The sequence below is a fragment of the Phascolarctos cinereus genome, unplaced genomic scaffold (genome assembly GCF_003287225.1).
Source record: "Phascolarctos cinereus isolate Bilbo 61053 unplaced genomic scaffold, phaCin_HiC Scaffold_3;HRSCAF=262, whole genome shotgun sequence".
In the NCBI taxonomy this organism is placed as follows: Eukaryota; Metazoa; Chordata; class Mammalia; order Diprotodontia; family Phascolarctidae; genus Phascolarctos; species Phascolarctos cinereus.
In genome coordinates this window covers 237597981-237615517 of record NW_027555736.1, presented here as the reverse complement: position 1 = coordinate 237615517, position 17537 = coordinate 237597981, and the positions used below count along the sequence as shown (strand labels likewise).

Below are 17537 nucleotides of genomic sequence, written 5' to 3'. Positions count from 1 at the left end.
GATTATGTTTGAGGCAGCTGGTTGGCATCATGAATAGAGTAATAAACTGGGAGCAAAGAAGATGAGTTCAAATTTGACCTGAGACAATTACAACCTGTGTGACCATGAGCAATTTACTGAACATCTTTAAAACATACACACACATATACACCCCATCATTCGTTCAGCATCCCCAGGGCACACCCATTATTACCAGTTCTTTGCTATAACAAGAAGCGCCATTATAAATATTTTTGTACATACGGGGCTTTTCCCTCTGTCTTTTACCTCTTTCTGCCATTGGTTTATAATAGAGTTATTACTGGGTCAAAAGGTATGTAAAGATTAGGTTGGTTTTTTAAATGCTGTTACAGCGCCCAATTGCTTCCCAGAATGTTAGATGAATTCATAGCTTTACTAAAAAGGCATTAGTGTAATTTAGTGTAAAAGTCAGTGTACAATTCTGTAATTGTATTTTTTTGCCATCTTTGCCAATTTGATGGGGTGAGGTGGAACTTCAAAGTTGTTTTACTTTGTATTTCTCTTATTATTAGTGATGGAGCATTTTTTTCATTTGATAGTTGATAGCAATGGATTTCCTTTGAGAATTTCTTTTTTGATTGCTTGTTCATATCCTTTAACTATTTATCCACTGGGGAAAGGCTCTTGTTCTCCTATAAACCTTAGTTATAAGGCCTTCAGAGAAATTTATCCCCCAAAACCCAATGATTCTTTTGAAACTAGGTACTTCATGTTTTCTTCTATTTTTACAATCTTTTGGCTTTGTTCTGTTTCTTTCTATCACCTGGAGACACCGAATTGTCTTTACTCTGTTCTGTTTTTAAGGGTGTCCACTACCTAAATACAGTTTCCTACTTTCTGGCCCATGTCCTTCCAATTCTCACCTTCCTCCCGCTCCACCTCCCTGCCCCAATCTTGAATTTCATCTTGAATTTCATCATTTTTCTATTTCTTCAGGCATTCTTAAAATTCACAAACCAAGGCAATTTTTTTTTCTCTGAGACAACACTTGCAGTTAGTTTTATGGTGAACTCTCTTCTTCTGGATTTACTACTTGGTCTTCTCTTAACTACAGCATTTCTTTACTGCATCAGTTTCCTTCTTACTTGTGTTTCCAGCCTTAGCTCCTGATTCGGGTCTTTATAGAAGGGCTGGGCTCTGCCAAAGCTTGTCCCAGATTTCTGAGACTCCTGCCACTGGCTCCTCCCTTCCTTGAGTGGTCTGCTTGCCTGGTCTGTTACCAGAGTAGGCCTCCTCTTAGCATTCTCTCAGGGTTCTAGGGGTGGGTGTGGGTGGGGGTATGGGTGTGTCCTACACTACAGAAACCTGTTATTGTTTCTCATGGCATCTCTGAATCATTATTCAACCTTTTCAGGTTTTTGCTGGATTTTATGAAGGAGAGCTTGGCTCCTCAATAACCTTTTGTGTTATCATATTAACACCAGAAATCTTCTCTACTCCCATGCTCGTGAAATCATGCAACTAGTTCTGATTTGGTCAATTAAAAGTTCATATTTTTATTTCAAATTAATCTTATACCTGAATGGCAATTTTTTAAATCTTTTTACTGACTAGCATCTTTTCTGTAAAAGCAGCTTAACCACAATAATATCTTCAGGTATTTTCAGATCCATGAGATAAAATTTATCAAGACTTAAGAGACCTAAATGTTTTCACCTATCTTTGGCTTATAACGCTCCCCTCCTTTTATTTTGACACTGATTCTTCCATTTCCATTGTCCTTTTTGCTATAATGGTTGTTTTAAACAAATACATGTAAAAACATATCTTATGTCCTCTCTGCATGTGCAAAAACTTGAGAGTTTCTGCAAGTCTCAGGTCATTCTGGGCTTCCTAATTTGCTGTTCTCCTTAGGGTGTATATTCTTTTATATTGTATCAATGTTTTTATATTTATTCTTGATTATGTCCTCCCTCCTTTCATCCCTTTTACCTGCCCCTTCAAATTCATACTACCCCTTCTATAGTATAGCCATTTTGGAAATCTTCAAATTTGGAAGCCCAGTATATGTCTTGAAAAGAGCACTCTGGGGGGCAGCTAGGTGGTGAAGTCAGGCCCTGAAGTCAGGAGGACCTGAGCTCAAACTCGGCCTCAGATCAAACATTTGACACTTACTACATGTGTGACCCTAGGCAAGTCACTTAACCCCAATTGCCAAAATTAAAATTAAAATTAAAATTAAAAAAGTGAAAATAAAAAAAATTAAAAATAAAGAAAAGAGTACTCGTTTTCTAGTTAAAGAATCTAGGTCATAATCCCTGCTCTGCTGCTCTTTGATAAGCCCTCCCCCATCCACCCCTTGGCCTCAATTTCTTCATTTCTAAAATAAAGGGGTTGAAGTAGATGACCTCTAAGATTTCTGGCTCTAAATTCTTTGATCCTAAGAACGTCATTTTTGTAGAGCTGCTCATTTTTCTTTAGTTTAGCCCTAAACTTGAACTATCTGAAATCTGCTTTTTTTCAAACCTCAGCTACATTTTGACTACATATGGCAATTCTTCCCTCTTCCTCCCCCAACTTTGGTTGCTCCTTTATACCTAGATCAATTAGTTTTCTGAGATTGGACTATTTGAGATCTTTATGTGATATTCTGTTAAAGTAAGTCAGGCCTGCACAACATGTGGCCCGCCAAAGTGGCCCACAGGCAGTATGTTATGCAGGCCTGTATTTACATCCTCCACATTTTTCATGGGCCGAAATCCTTGGGCAGGCAGCCTACAGGTCACATGTTGTACAGGCCTAAGTATTTAATGTTCGCTATCTCAGATATGCAGACAATATGGATTCTGATAGCAAAAAGTGAAGAAGAATTAAGAAACCTCTTGCTGAGGGTGAAAAAGAGAGTGTAAAAAGGTTGCTTGAAGTTTAACACTAAAAAAACTAAGATCCTGGCAATTGGCCCCATCACTTCCTGGAAAATAGAGGGAGAAGAAATGGAAGAAGTATCAGACTATATATTCTTGGGCTCAAAGATCACCGCAGACAGTGACTACAGCCATGAAATTAAGACTCCTTGGAAGGAAAGCTATGACAAATCTGGACAGCATGGTAAAAAACAGAGCCATCACTTTGCTGACAAAAGTCCATATAGTCAAAACTATGGTTTTTCCAGTAGCAACATATGGCTATGAGACCTAGACTATAAGGAAAGCTAAGTCATCACAAAATCAATGCTTTTAGATTGTGGTGCTGAAGACTTTTGAGATTCCTTTGAACAGTAAGATCAAATCAGTCAATACTTAAAGAAATTGATTCAGGGGGTCAAATACTGAAGCTGAAGCTTAAATACTCTGTCCACACAATGAGAAGACGGGACTTACTGGAAAAGAATCTGATTTTGGAAAAGACTGAAGGAAGAGGAAAAGGGGATGGCAGAAGATGAAATGGACAGACAGAGTCATGGAAGCAATGAACATGAATCTGGACAGATTTCAGGAGATAATGGGGGAAAGAAGAGCCTGGTATGCTATGGTGCATGGGGTCATAAAGAGTCAGATATGACTGAATGACTGTACAACAACGTTTTTGTAATTTATCCCCTATTTCTGTTAAATTCTCACTTTTATTGATAAATACAAGGAGTAGGTTTTGATAATTCTTTTTATTTTATTTATCATACTATATGCTCCTGGAGGGCAGGTACTGCCTTTCTTTTTGCTTCTATTTGTCCCCTCAGCACAGGGCCTGGCACAGAGTAAGTGCTTAACAAATGCTTGCCTGCTGACTGACATAACTTCAGCATTATAAAAAGTATGATATCTTCACTATCTCCCTACACTCAAGTCACTTTCACATCATCTATAAGTTCCTTGGCTGTGTAAAGCAGTGGTGCCAAACCAAAGAAGAAACAGGGGCCACAAAGATCCCTGTGAGCAGCATACTGACTTATTTTGAAATAGAATGTCATCTATATTTTACTGTATTTTAATTTAATTGTTAAATATTTCCCAATTAACATTTAAATCTGGCTCTAGCGGCACATGTTATCTGAGGGTTTGACATCTCTGGTATAAGGTAATCATGTTCATAGCTATCTACACATTCCAGTAACTCTTCCATAAATGCTTATTAAATAATCTACAAGTGTTTCCTATATTCACTGTGGCTTTCATTCAGACTAAAATATAATAGTATTACCTGGATTTTGTATGCAGAATTTATTAAATCACTGGGATGATGTAAAGACTTTAGTATCATGAAAATGTAAACTTTTCTCAGGATAACCTGGTCTATATGGCAGGCTAAAAACTGTCCATTTAAAATTTTATTATCAAATGTCAGAATAAATATAAGAAATGGTGCTGTCTGTGCTTATTATGTGTAGATTAAATGAGATTACTCCCACAAATCCAAGCTAAATCTCCTTTGATAAATGAGTTGTAAGAGATTTGAATTCAAGTGTTGAAAGAGATTTGCTTAGTTCAAAGAATTAATTAATCCACAAATGAGCAATTTACTCTTAACAACTTTTTAGGTAAAAGTTTCAAAGAAGTATATTTTTCTTAGCTTTTCCTTTCTATTTCCTAGTGTGTGTTAACAAACTGTTTGGCTTTCATGTCAGAATAGTCTGCACATGCAAACCAATTTGGTAAAAGCCACTAAGGTACAATTATACCAAGGCAAAAAACTAGCAATAATTTTAAAATATAATATGCAGTTGCCAATATGTTGATAGAGCTGACTGTTTAGGAACCCCATTTTCTCTAGTTTTTATGTAACCAATGTTTTTAATATAGTAAGCAAAGTTGTGATGTGACCAAGGCATAGAGCAAACTATTATAAAACTCTTGGAAATACAACTTCTAACTTTTTCCTTTTTAGAACAAAGAACTCTGTTACTTCCCATTGTTTAATGCTTCAACCTGGTTTATAATCAAGTGATCTGAGAAGGTTAAGAACTTTTGTGGGACAAAAAAATTATTTAGTCAATCACTATCAACTTCAGAATGAGGAAAAAGTCTCAAGTAGCATGGCAGACCTAAACCAAAAAATCTAATTTTTGTCACTGTATTAAAACATTTTTCCTCAGTAAATATTCTAATATTCCACTGACACAGTAGAAATATTTATATTAGTAAAAACATTCCTGGTTTTTAGTCCACAAGAAGGAACCTTACAGATCATCTATCCCAGCTCCATCATTTTACAAATGAGGAACTTTGTTTTTTGTCTTCTTACCATATAAGCAGATAGCAGTGAACACCTAATTACAAAGTAGCTTGTGAATTTTTATAAAAAAGTTGTGAATATACATTTTGTGCTTTGAATAGCAATTGATTGTGCTTAAATCCATCACATAAGAACGATGGCAAAAATGAGAAAAAGAGAGGTCTGACTTGTTTCAAGATGAAGAAAAACATAATTTCTCATAAATTATTTTTTACCAAAATGTTTCTATAAAATTTTGTTTTATGTATATGATATAGTATGAAGAATTTATCTCTTATGGACTAAATGCCTGGAGAAGTCTTAAAATGAAATTTTATTGCCAAAAAAGCTCTTTAAATCTAATTGATGGTCTTTATTATGCAATACTACCCACCCTAAAAAAGTTGCTTTTCAAGTTATGAACCTTTCTTTAAAAGGCCATAGTAAGTGCTAATGATTACTTTCTGTTATTACAACGTAATAAAATTGTCCCATCCAATGAAGCCAAAAAACTCATAATACAAATGAAACATTTCCACTGAAGGCCTCCTGACTATCAGATTCTGTCTATTTTAAAACAAAGAAGATTTAAACATAGCTAGATCCATGCACATTATGCTACGTATTTTTTTTAACTAGGACGTCAGTACACTGAATTATTTTGTAAATTTGTCGGTTTCCTGAAATAGCTTGGCAACTGGTCTATGTCCTTAGCACTTTACAGGAAGCACCTCAGTCTCCTTCAATGGCCTGTATGGTTTTCCTGGTGTCATGAAATCAAAAGTTGTATAAATGAATTATAAAGGCGGTTTTAGAAGACCTGTAAATTAGCAATTAATGAATATGAGAATCAGAAATTAAAACTTTGTTTAGTCTAAGGAAAAACAATTCTCTAAATCATAGCCACATGGCTGTTTCTTGTTTGCATCAACCCTGGTTGACTATGATTGTTTTCTGTTAATTCTCTGGGGCTCAGGCCTGACTTTGTTGAATGAGCCAATTGTTTTCCTTTGTGTTGCCCATCAAGCAAGTTCCCATCTGGTTTGTATCAGACTGTTTTCACAGCCAACAACTGCTGCCTTTTCTATATCCTGACACTTAAAGGCCCCATGCTATCAAAGCATTTCTACGATAGCTTGTCTGGCTGGGCCTATACAGCTGTGCCTTACAGCTTGAAATTATTACCAAAAGTAATGGTAACTTAGAACTTGAACTGGCCCTTATTCCCATTGGTGTCGTGTTTACAGTGAACAGAATATTTTTTTTCCTGTCCTGAAACTGCTTTCAACAAAAATTCTTTAACACTCCTATTCTTGTGTATAAAATGATCCAGCTCTTATTTTCTAGTGATTTCCTATATATGAGAGATTGTTTTTCATTCCTATCCAAAAACTAATGCGCATAGTACCAAGGAAGTTGACTGTTCACAATGATGCAATTAATTTGTATGAATGAATCTGATAAAAACAAACAAAAAAACTGGTAGTGCTGGCAATCCATGTCATAAAGCAGGTGCAAATAATCATTAATAAAATATATTTCTAGTTACAATCACCTTATAATTTGAGAAAACATTTCAGATTCAGAATGTTTCCAGATAATGGGCTTTCTCTGTGTAGCTATATAGGCTGAGTGGCAGTAAATAAGCAGATCAAATGAAAAATACTTTAGCAAATGTTCAGTGAGACTACTTTCAGTCCAGTGGGGCACAAAATTTCATTTCTAAGAATGTTACATGGTAAATGTTTCTCTAAGAGCCTTGCAGTAGCCTTACAAGAAATAAATTTCCTCTGTTTGGAGTTAAAAATCATTGCTGTGTAGCCATAACTGTCCCCACAAAGCTTATGATGATAATGAAATTTAGACCCAAGCAAATATATAGAAACAAAGCCTAAGTAGAAGGCTTCTCCATAAATACAGGTCAACAAAAAGTACTGATTCTTCACCTTTCAGAGAAGTTCACAGGATAAGTTAAAATATGATTAAAGATTGTGGCTTTTTTTCCTCCAAAACTGAGTGACTATATGTTAAGAAGTACAAAGTATGATCACAAAATGATGAGTCAAGATAATCATACAAAAGTTTCAATTATTGCCTTTCAGATTGAATAATTTCAGTTAAAACTTAAATATCTTAAAGACAGTAATGAAAAGAAATTCATCTTATAGCCAGTTAAGTCTACAATATAAATATGAAGATCTTATTAATCAATATTTATTAGGTGTTAAAAGTAACTAGGATTTTAAAATATATCTAGTAGTTACACAGATTTTTAATTTTATGAAAGTCTAGAAATCATAAAAGAACACTTTAATAAGTTGTCTTTTTTAAGACACTCTGTTTCTTAAGGAAGTTCTTTTAATAGGCATATCACAACTGTTAAGCTAAAAGAAAGTATACTGAAGATAATTATTAGATAGTTACACACATATACATATGATACATACTTATGTTCTCAATTAAAGGTTTTTTTTCGGTGAGGCAATCGAGGTTAAGTGACTTGCCCAGGGTCACACAGCTAGTGAGTATCATGTGTCTGAGGTCGCATTTGAACTCAGGTCCTCCTGACTCCAGGGCCAGTGCTCTATCCACTGCGCCACCTCACTGCCCCCTCAATTAAACTTTTAACTCTGAACTTTCTCAGTAGATACATACATTCCTGCTCCTAACAAGTGGAGACCATGTTTGCCATAACCCTACTGCACCATACACATGTCAGTAGAACTGATATAAAACAAGGGAGTCACATGTAGAACCAGACTGAATCATTGCCTCTGGCTTCCACTGAATTACATCATTTAGTTATAAAATGATTAAGTTACATAACACTTGCAAAGTGCTTTGCAAATCTTACAGCACCATACAAATACCAACGTTATTATCATTATCATCATCAAAATTATTATTATTACTACTACAGTGGAAGATCATTACCACAGTGGAAGAACACTAGATGAGGAATCATGAGAACATAGCTTCTAATCCTAGCTCTGCCAGTTAACAGTTATAACCATAAGTAGATCATTTATTATTCCTTGAGCTTGAGGTGAATTTTTCTCCAAAGAATAAGACAATGGAGGCGAACCCACAATGGTAGAGTAAAGAGCATTTTTCTCAAACTCTCCCAACACACCCGTCTAAAACAACTTTAATAAAACACATCAAACTGAACTGTGAGTGAGAAAGCCAACAAAAGGTCACAATAGATCATTTTTCTAGCCCAAGGCAGCTTAGAAAGAGAAAAAGAGAAGTTTATGAACAAAGGGGTGGAGGCTGACCAGGAGTACCTGCACAGCAGAAGCTGCACCAAGTGTAGTCTTAGGTACCAGCAGCTAGCCCAGGATTTAAAACTTTGTCAGAAAGAGATTCCAAGAGACCCCTGTACTAGGACTGCATGTGGGTGCCTTTTGGCAGCTCTGTCACCTATCACGAAGTTGCAAGTCACAGTTTCAGGGTGGAGAGGAGTAGTTGCAATCACAAGGGATCCTTACCTGTGTAAGGATCAGAGTCCAGATCAGAAGGGCAGTGACCAGACCTTTCCTTGCATCACAACACCTTGGAAGCACAGAAAACTTAATGATGAAGCAGAGCAGAAGGACACAAAAGAGAGAAGCTCCATCAAGCCACGCATCCACCCCGCTGCCAGAGGTAAGCAGAACCCAACTTTAACATAAAGTCCAGAGTCAAGAAAAAAGGCTGAAAAAAATAAGCCAACAATGAAAAAGGATCCTGACCATAAAAAGCTAATATGGTAACAAGGAAGATGAAGATATAACTTAGAAAAAGACAAGGACTTAAAAACATTTACAAAAAAAGCTTCAAAGAAAAACAGACTAGATACAAGCCCAAAAAGAATTTCTAGAAAAGTTTGAAAAATTTTTAAAAGAACTGATTATTTAAAAAGCCAAATAAGAACAATAGAGGGAAAACTGGTTAAAGAAATGAAGGGAATGCGAGAAAATTATGAAAAGAGAATTAACAGCTTGAAAAAGAAACACAAAAAAAATACTGAAGAAAATAACTCCTTAAAAATCAGAATTGGACAAATGGTAAAAGAGGCATAAAACCTCACTGACGAAAATAACTCCTCAAAAACTAGAATTGGTCAAGTGGAAGACTAATGACTCCATGAGACATCAAGAAACAATAAAACAAAGCCAAAAGACTGAAGAAAAAAATAGAAGAAAATGTGAAATATCTCATAGGAAAAACAACTAACCTAGAAAACAGATCAAAGAAAGATAATTTAAGAATCAATGACTACCTGAAAGCCATGATTAAAAAAAAAGAAAAGATCCTAGACATCATATTTCAAGAATTATAAAGGAAAATTGCCCAGATATCTTAGACTCAGAGAGAAAAATAGAAATAGAAACTATCCACCAATTAACTCCTAAAAGAAATCCCACAGTGAAAATTCCTAGGAATATTATAGCCAAAATCCAGAGTTCCCAGTCAAGGAGAAAATATTGAAAGTGATCAGAAAGAAATAATTCAAATACCATGGAGCCACAGTCAGGATCACATAAGATTTAGCAGCTAGCACTATAAAGGACCAGATGACTTAGAATATAACAGTCCAGAAGGCAAAAGAGCTTGGATTACAAGCAAAAATAACCTACCCAAAAAAACTGAGTATAATCCTGGTAGGGGGTGGGGGAGGAGAGAGAATGACATTTAATGAAACAGAGGATTTTCAAGCATTCCTGAGGAAATATTAGAGCTGAATAGAAGACATGACACAAGACTCAAGAGAAGCCTGAAAAGATAAAGTGAAAAGTGAGTGAAAAATCATAATCATAGTTAAACTGTTTACATTCCTACATGGGAAGTTTTTACATGTAACCCCTAAAAACTTTATCATTATTACAGCAGTTAGAGGGTATGAGTGTGTGAATCTCTTATGTTGGGATAATCTCAAAAGAAGAACGGAAGAGTGAGAAAGACAGATGCACTGGGAGAAGGGGGAAAGGAGAGAAAGAACAGGGGAAAATATCTCACATAAAAGAGGCATGCAAGGAAGAAGTTTTACAACAGAAGGGAAAACTTAGGACTTGGGCCACAAAGCAAAGGAAAAGGCTTCAGCATTTTGCTTTAAGTGAGGAGCCCTCAAGTGAAGCGCAATGCTGCAGTGCCCAAAAGAGCAAACAACAAAAATGATATATTCTTTATCCTAGAGATGCCCAAGACAGAAACCCAAGAAGAGGATAATAACTCAAAAATGCTTACAAGCAATGCCTCGAAGAAAAATAAAGCCTGCCCACAAGACCAACTGGAATCTCTAGAAAAAATAATGCAAAAGCTTTTAAAAATTTAAAAAAACATCATGAATGAAAGTAGCGATAGAAGAAAGAACTGGAAAAGAATTGAGAGTTATGGTGAAGAGACTTGGAAAAAGAATTAACAGCTTAATACAGGAGGTACACAACCTTACCTATGTTAACAAACTCTCTAAAAATTAAAATGGGACCAAAAAAGAAGTTAATGATTCCAAGAGACAAAAGAAATATTAAAACAATGTCAAAAAATTGTTAAAATAAAAGAAAATGAAAGGAGATAGATAGATATCTTTAAAAACTGACCCGACGACAAATCAAGGAGAGATCACTTAGTGCGCCTGAAACCCGTGACCAAAAAAACAGCCTGGATATCATATTTCAAGAAAGCACGAAAGCAAGTTGCCCAGCTTTTTAGAATAAGAAGTCAAACTGAAAATAGAAAGAGCTCACCAATCACTTCATAAGGAAAAAAATGAAAATGAAAACTCCCAGAAATATCAATATAGTGCTTCCAGTCAAAGAAAATATATTGCAAGCAGCAAGAAAGAAAAAATTCAAGTACTGAGGAACCATAGCTACAATCAAACAAGATATAAAAGCTACAGAGAACATGGAATATGGTATTCCAAAGGGCAAAAAATATAGGCCTACAACTGAGAACTTACTCCAAAAAATGAAGGGGGAAAAGGTTGTGGAAATAGATCTTTAATGAAATAGAGAAATTTCTAATCATTCCTGATGAAAAGCTCAGAACTGAATAGGAACTCTGAAACACAAACATGGGAGTCAAGAGAAACATAAAATGGTAAATACAACTGAAGAACTAAAGAGTCTTTTTAAGGATGAACTATTTACATTCTAAGATAGAAGGAGATAATTCAAGAGTCCTTTCAGAACCCTAAATGTCATCAAGAATTAGAGGATGTCAAATAAGACAGATTGCCTGGGAATGGTTTTGTTGGGTTTTGATGATGTTGAAAGAAGAAATAAAAGGAGCAGGAAGAAAAGATTCACTGTGGGAAAAAGAAGAGGAAGGATAAGGAACTTATTTCACATAATCAAGGGATACAAGTATAAGTCTCTCTCTCTCTCTCTCTCTCTCTCTATATATATATATATATATATCTGAAAGAAGTGGGAGGAACAGGAATCACTCAAACTACACTGTCCTCTGAACTGGTAAAAAAAAAAAAAAGACAAAATACACACCCATAAAGAGCTTTGGCATAGAAATACATTCAACTCAACAAGGACACAAGAAGGAAAAACTGGAAAATAAAAGGGAGAGTAGTGTCAGGAAAGGATTAGTCAGAAGCAAAACAAATCCTGAGCTTGAAGAGGAAATTATGAAGAAGGGGGTTAAAAGGAAAGAAAGTTAAGAACCTGTAATAAAGAGGGGATGGATGAAAGAAAGGAAAAAACATAAGAGAATAGAATGCAAGGAAATACACAATTAATTATCATAACTGAATTAATGATAACAGAATATTAATTTAAAAAATAAAAAAAAATTTTCAAAAGAAGGTAGTGCTTAAGCTGAAGAATTCTACAAGGCAGAGGTAAGGAAAGAGTGCATTTCAGGCATGAGAGATGACCAAATCAATGGAACAGAGTATATGAAAGCAAGTGTATTATGCAGCAAGGTAGTATAGAGTCAGGTTATGAATAGCTTTAAAGTCATAAAGAAGAACTAATATTTTAATTTAGTGGTAATAAGGAGCCACTGAAGTTTACTGAGTAGAAATTCAAGGAAGATCATTTTGGTAACTGTGTGGAGGATGGAATAAAGTGAGTAAAGACATGCGGCAGGGAGATCAATCAGGGGGCTAAGAAGGATGAAGCTCACTAAAGGTGGCCTGTACAGAGATAAAGGGAGAGAACTGAAAAACCCCATAGAGGTAGAAACGGCCTGTCAGATATGTCCAGACGACATCTTAAATTCAACATGTCCAAAAATGAACTCATAACATTCCTTCCTAAACCACTCCTTCCTCCACACATATACATACACATATACTTCCAAACTTCCCTGATACTGTTGAGGGCACCAGCATTCTCCCAGTCCCTCAGGCTCACAACCTAGGAGTCATCCCCAAATCCTCACTCCTTCTCACATCACTTATCCAATCCATTGCTGAGGCCTGGAGGACAGACAATATTGCAACACCTGTCAAATAGGTCCCTTCTCTCCTCTGGTATTGCCACTGCCCTCATGCAGGCCCTCATCACCTCACACCCAGACTACTGCCATAACCTGTTGGTCACTCTGCCTGCCTTCACAGGACAACAACAATGAGAATTATACACATAAAAGTAAAAAGTTTTGCAGAAATCATGAAGTAGGGCAAGGAGAGAAAACCCTTGCATCAAATACCCTAGGTACAAGTCTGATATCCAACATATAAATTAAACTGATATTACTGCTAGAAAATCATATTTTGGAGAAAGGAGTCTTGAGTAGAAGGCAAATAATGTTAACTCACTGCAGCAGATACAAGAACTTAGTTATCTAAATGAAATTTCATATTGAAAGTATAGCTAAACTACACAAACTTATTTTTTATACTTTATAATTCATTACACTCACTGAATTATGATTTAACGCGTGTGAACTTGGGCGTGTCACTTAATTAAGCTGGGTTTCAATCTTCTCATAGATAAAATGAAAGGGTTGAACTAGATGAGGTATTAAAGACCCTTCCAGCTATCAATCTAGGATTCTCCAATCTTGGTCCAGTCACTGAACTTACCTGGGACCCTATTCTGTCACACAGAAAATGAGGGGACTGAACTCAGTAATGTTCAAGGTTTCCTTAAAGTCTTCAAAACAGATAAGATCTCCTGTAAGCTAAAAATAAATACTTATGAGGCAGCTAAGTGGTGCAGTGAATAGAACACCAGCCCTGGAGTCAGGAGGACCTGAGCTCAACTCCAGCCTCAGACATATAATGCTCGCTAGCTGTGTGACTCTGAGCAAGTCACTTAACCCCAACTGCCTCACCAAAAAACAAAAAAAAAAAAAGAATAAATACCTATCATACTTTTTATAGTTACTGAATTATCACATATCAGTTCAATGTTGTTTAAAAAAAAAATTGATATATATCAACTTTAAATTGACTAGTGCCATCTTGTGGTCAGAAATGTGGAAAAAAGAAAGTATTTCAAATTCCTAAAGAGCTTTAGTTGAAAAAAGGTATTTTGTGGTACAAAAATACTTTAACTAGGTATAACATTCAAAGTATTTAAGTGAATTAACAATTTTAAGAAGAAAATATTTTTTAAAAATTGATTAAATGAATACTGTCGTATATACACACACATTGTAAAAATCTTTCATCATAAGTAAAGGCAGAGTTGATGCTCATTGTTGCAGTTCTCTATATTAATCTGATTGCCAATTAAGCTTTTTCATGTGTTACTTCTGTAATTCCTTTTCCACAGTTCTAAAACCCAAGGTTCTGTTAGAGTTTAATAAAAAGCTGAAGTACAAGTACTGAATGTTTTCCCACAGGTTCTCTGAAACAGTGAAAAGTGCTGGACCTGAAATCAGACAAAACCTGGATTTGAATTCCAACTCCAATGCTCAGGGCTGGTTATCTGTGTGACCCTGGACAGTCACTTATGATCCTTGAGTCTTTCTTCTGCTATAAACTGGAAAGATAATAATACCTGTAGAACTTATCTCTCAGTGTCAGGATGCGACTCAAATGAGAATGTATGTAAAATGTTTATAAACCTTAACATATTATATAAATGATAGCTATTATTACCAGTTGTATGACCTAAGACAAGTCATTGAATCTCTTTGCACTTACATACCAAAAGAATGTCAGGAGATTGAAGTGCTAAATGAAGCAAATGACAATTTCGTATACTCTTTATTCTACCCAAACTCACCTACTTGCTGTACCCTGTATATGGCATTCCACGTATCATATAGGTGGACCTGCATGCTTGGAATGCACTTCCTCCTCAAGGGAGGTTCAAGACCCTGAAGGAGGGGAGGAAGAGTGGAGATGCAAAGCAGTGGCCAAACTTATTGGCATTTTAGCAGACCTTCTATATAAATACATCCAATTTTCAGTGAAACTAAATTTCAAATAAAAGTTAACAAAGTCTAACAATGATTTTATTACAAATGACAGTAAATGTAGTCGAATGGATGTATAATATGGTATGAGGCCAAATTTGAGTCCAACACATGACGAATTTCAACACAGGTATCATTTGCAACCATGACTTTCATTTGATGTAACCTGCTTGCTACATTTTTGAGTGTGAAATGTATAGATTCCAACAATTTTTGCATAAAACTTAAAAATGTAATAATATCTGTTTTAGTTCTTAACATCATTCACTTTGGTAAACTAGTTCTCTGGCCTCCCAAACTTCAACTTTTAAAAAACTGTAAACTTGAACAGCTACAATACATAATCAATTGAAATGTTCAATAATTAAATTTAAATCCAGGGTTTTTTAAAGTGAAATAAAAGCTTTTTGTGATCAGTAAATATATAACCAATGTGAGGAAAATGTCCATAGGAATAGCTGTAACTAGCAAGACAAGTGACCCATTTTGAGACAGGGTTAGGAAAGGGCCTCTGACTTCACTGGTATTAGGGAGCTCCCAGGGAGGAATTTCTTCTGCTAAGGCACCTTCTCTGCAGTTCACCTTAAGAGTCTTAGGTTACCTAATGACTTGCTCAGAGTCACACTTCCTGACAGTGTGTGTCACAAGTCTTCTTGGGTCCAATGCCACTTCTCCACCCACTAGGTAAGCATGGCTCACTAGAGCCAGCTTAAGTAGTGGAAATAAAGAAATACAAAATAAAAACTCCAGACCCAGAAAATAAGAGCCACAAGCACCGTTACTGATAAAATTCTTCTGCTTGCTTTCTATGACTGCATTAGCTGCCAATAGGGTCCAACCTATTAAAGTGTATATGTGAAGTATGTGGATAGGGCAAGAGTTTTTCCAAAGAAAGTTACAATCAAAAGTAAACTTAAAGCCTCATCTGATAGAACTGTCTTGCATTTTGACCATGAGTAAACAAAGAATTCTCATTTATCAAACAAATTTTTACTGCCATTTACAACATCTTATTTGTGTGAAATAGGGTTTTCCATTGATCTTGAACAGTAGTTGAAAAAAAAGAAAATAAATACTAGTATCACCACTGACATTATGCTTTTAGAAACTTCATGTTAAAAAAGTTCACCTGTAATATTAGTAATAATGCAATTATTATTTTACAAATGTCTGTGTTACATTATCTTTATTGTATATTTGTGATTTGTTTGTGTATCATTCCAAAAGATATACTAAATTCTTCATTTTATTTGAATAAAACACGAGCTAAAAAGAATTATTTCCATAGATTGTTTTGTGAAAAAGGGAGGAGGATGCACAATAATGTTTTTATATAAAGAGTTGTGCTGCTACATAAAAGTTTGGAAACCACTGTCTTAAAGTAAATTTATATTTCTCTCCCTAGCTCAGGATTTCTTAACCTAGGATCTGTAAACTTTTAAAAAAAATTAAATTTGATAAATGAATTTCAATATAATTGGTTTCCTTTGTAATTGTATACATTTAACTTTATGCATGGGGGAGGGCGGAGAAGGCAGTTGGGGTTAAGTGACTTGGCCCAGGGTAACACAGCTAGTAAGTGTCAAGTGTCTGGTCTGAGACCAGTTTTGAATTCAGGTCCTGCTGAATCCAGGGCCAGTGCTCTATCTACTGTGCCACCTAGCTGCCTCAACTTTATGCATTTTAAAATATTATTCTGACAAGAGGCCCGCAGACTTTACCATATTGTTAAAGAAAGTGTCATGACATCAAAAAAGGTTAAGAATCCCTTTTTCTAGTTACAATACACTGCCACCCAGAAATTACTAGATAGCTTCCTTAAATACATATTTTTGTAATTAATTTTCTGTATTTGAATGTGCCTATATGTTTCACCCAATAAAATATAATCTCCTTGAGCGAAGAGCCTTTCACTTTTGTCTTTGTATAGGCACAGTCTAGTTAACAATGCTTGAAACATAGTAGGCCTTTAATTGCTTATGAATGAAGGAATATGATTCACTGATAGTACTAATAGCAAGTGTAAACAGAAAAAATATAAGCATAAAGGTGATATAAACACAATAATGGCTTTACACTGTGAAATAATAGTCACAGTCACAAATTTTAAAGTAGCTAGAATACTACAAAATGAACCCTGTGTACACTTGAAACTCAATAAACACTTAACTGATTCAAGGATTAGAGGAATTTTAATTGTAGAAAAATTAATGGTGAAGCTTAAATAGCCTCCAGAAAATTTCTATAATGAAAGGGTATTCACACTTCCAAAAGATTACATATCTTTTCACCTTCAGCTTGTCCCTGGTTACTAACACTTAGGAATGTTACTATAATGAAACAACAAAAATCACTCATCTACACAGGGCATTTTATGTTTTGGGAAATGTTTTCACGTCTTTTAATTATCTGTTTCTAACAACAACACTATCAGATAGATAGAATAAATATTAATAGCCTCATTTTACAGATAAGAAAACTGAAACACAGATGTTAAGTAATTTGCTCACAGTCAAACTACTAATTAATGGCAGAGAAGTGACCTAAGACCTACAATTCCTGACTCTTGACACAGTTATACTATACTATGCTATCCTTCCTTTTCCTCTTCTCCAATGGAATTAATACTGATTAAAGAGAATGTAAACAAAGGCACAAGAGGAAAAAGCTATTTACACACACACACACACACACACACACACACACACGAATACATGTTACATATATTGTATGATACACATGCACATATACATACAAATACATATGTGTGCGCACACATATATGGAGAAAAATAGATTCCTAAATTCTATATTGCTAACTTTTACTGAGCTTGCCATCCACTAAAATCACAATATTCTTTTCATAGGAAATGTCCTTCCACATTGCATTCATTCTGTACCTGTACCACTGAATACTTGAACTCAAATATAAAACCTTACTTTTATCTTCATTAAATTTCATCTTATTAGGTATGACTACCATGATCTAGTCAAACT

The 17537-nt window shown here is 35.2% G+C and overlaps 1 protein-coding gene across 1 annotated transcript in view; it reads right to left on the bottom strand.

Annotated features, from left to right (window-relative positions):
- KIAA0586 (KIAA0586 ortholog) overlaps positions 1–17537 on the bottom strand; it is a 117778-nt gene that overhangs the window by 10397 nt on the left and 89844 nt on the right.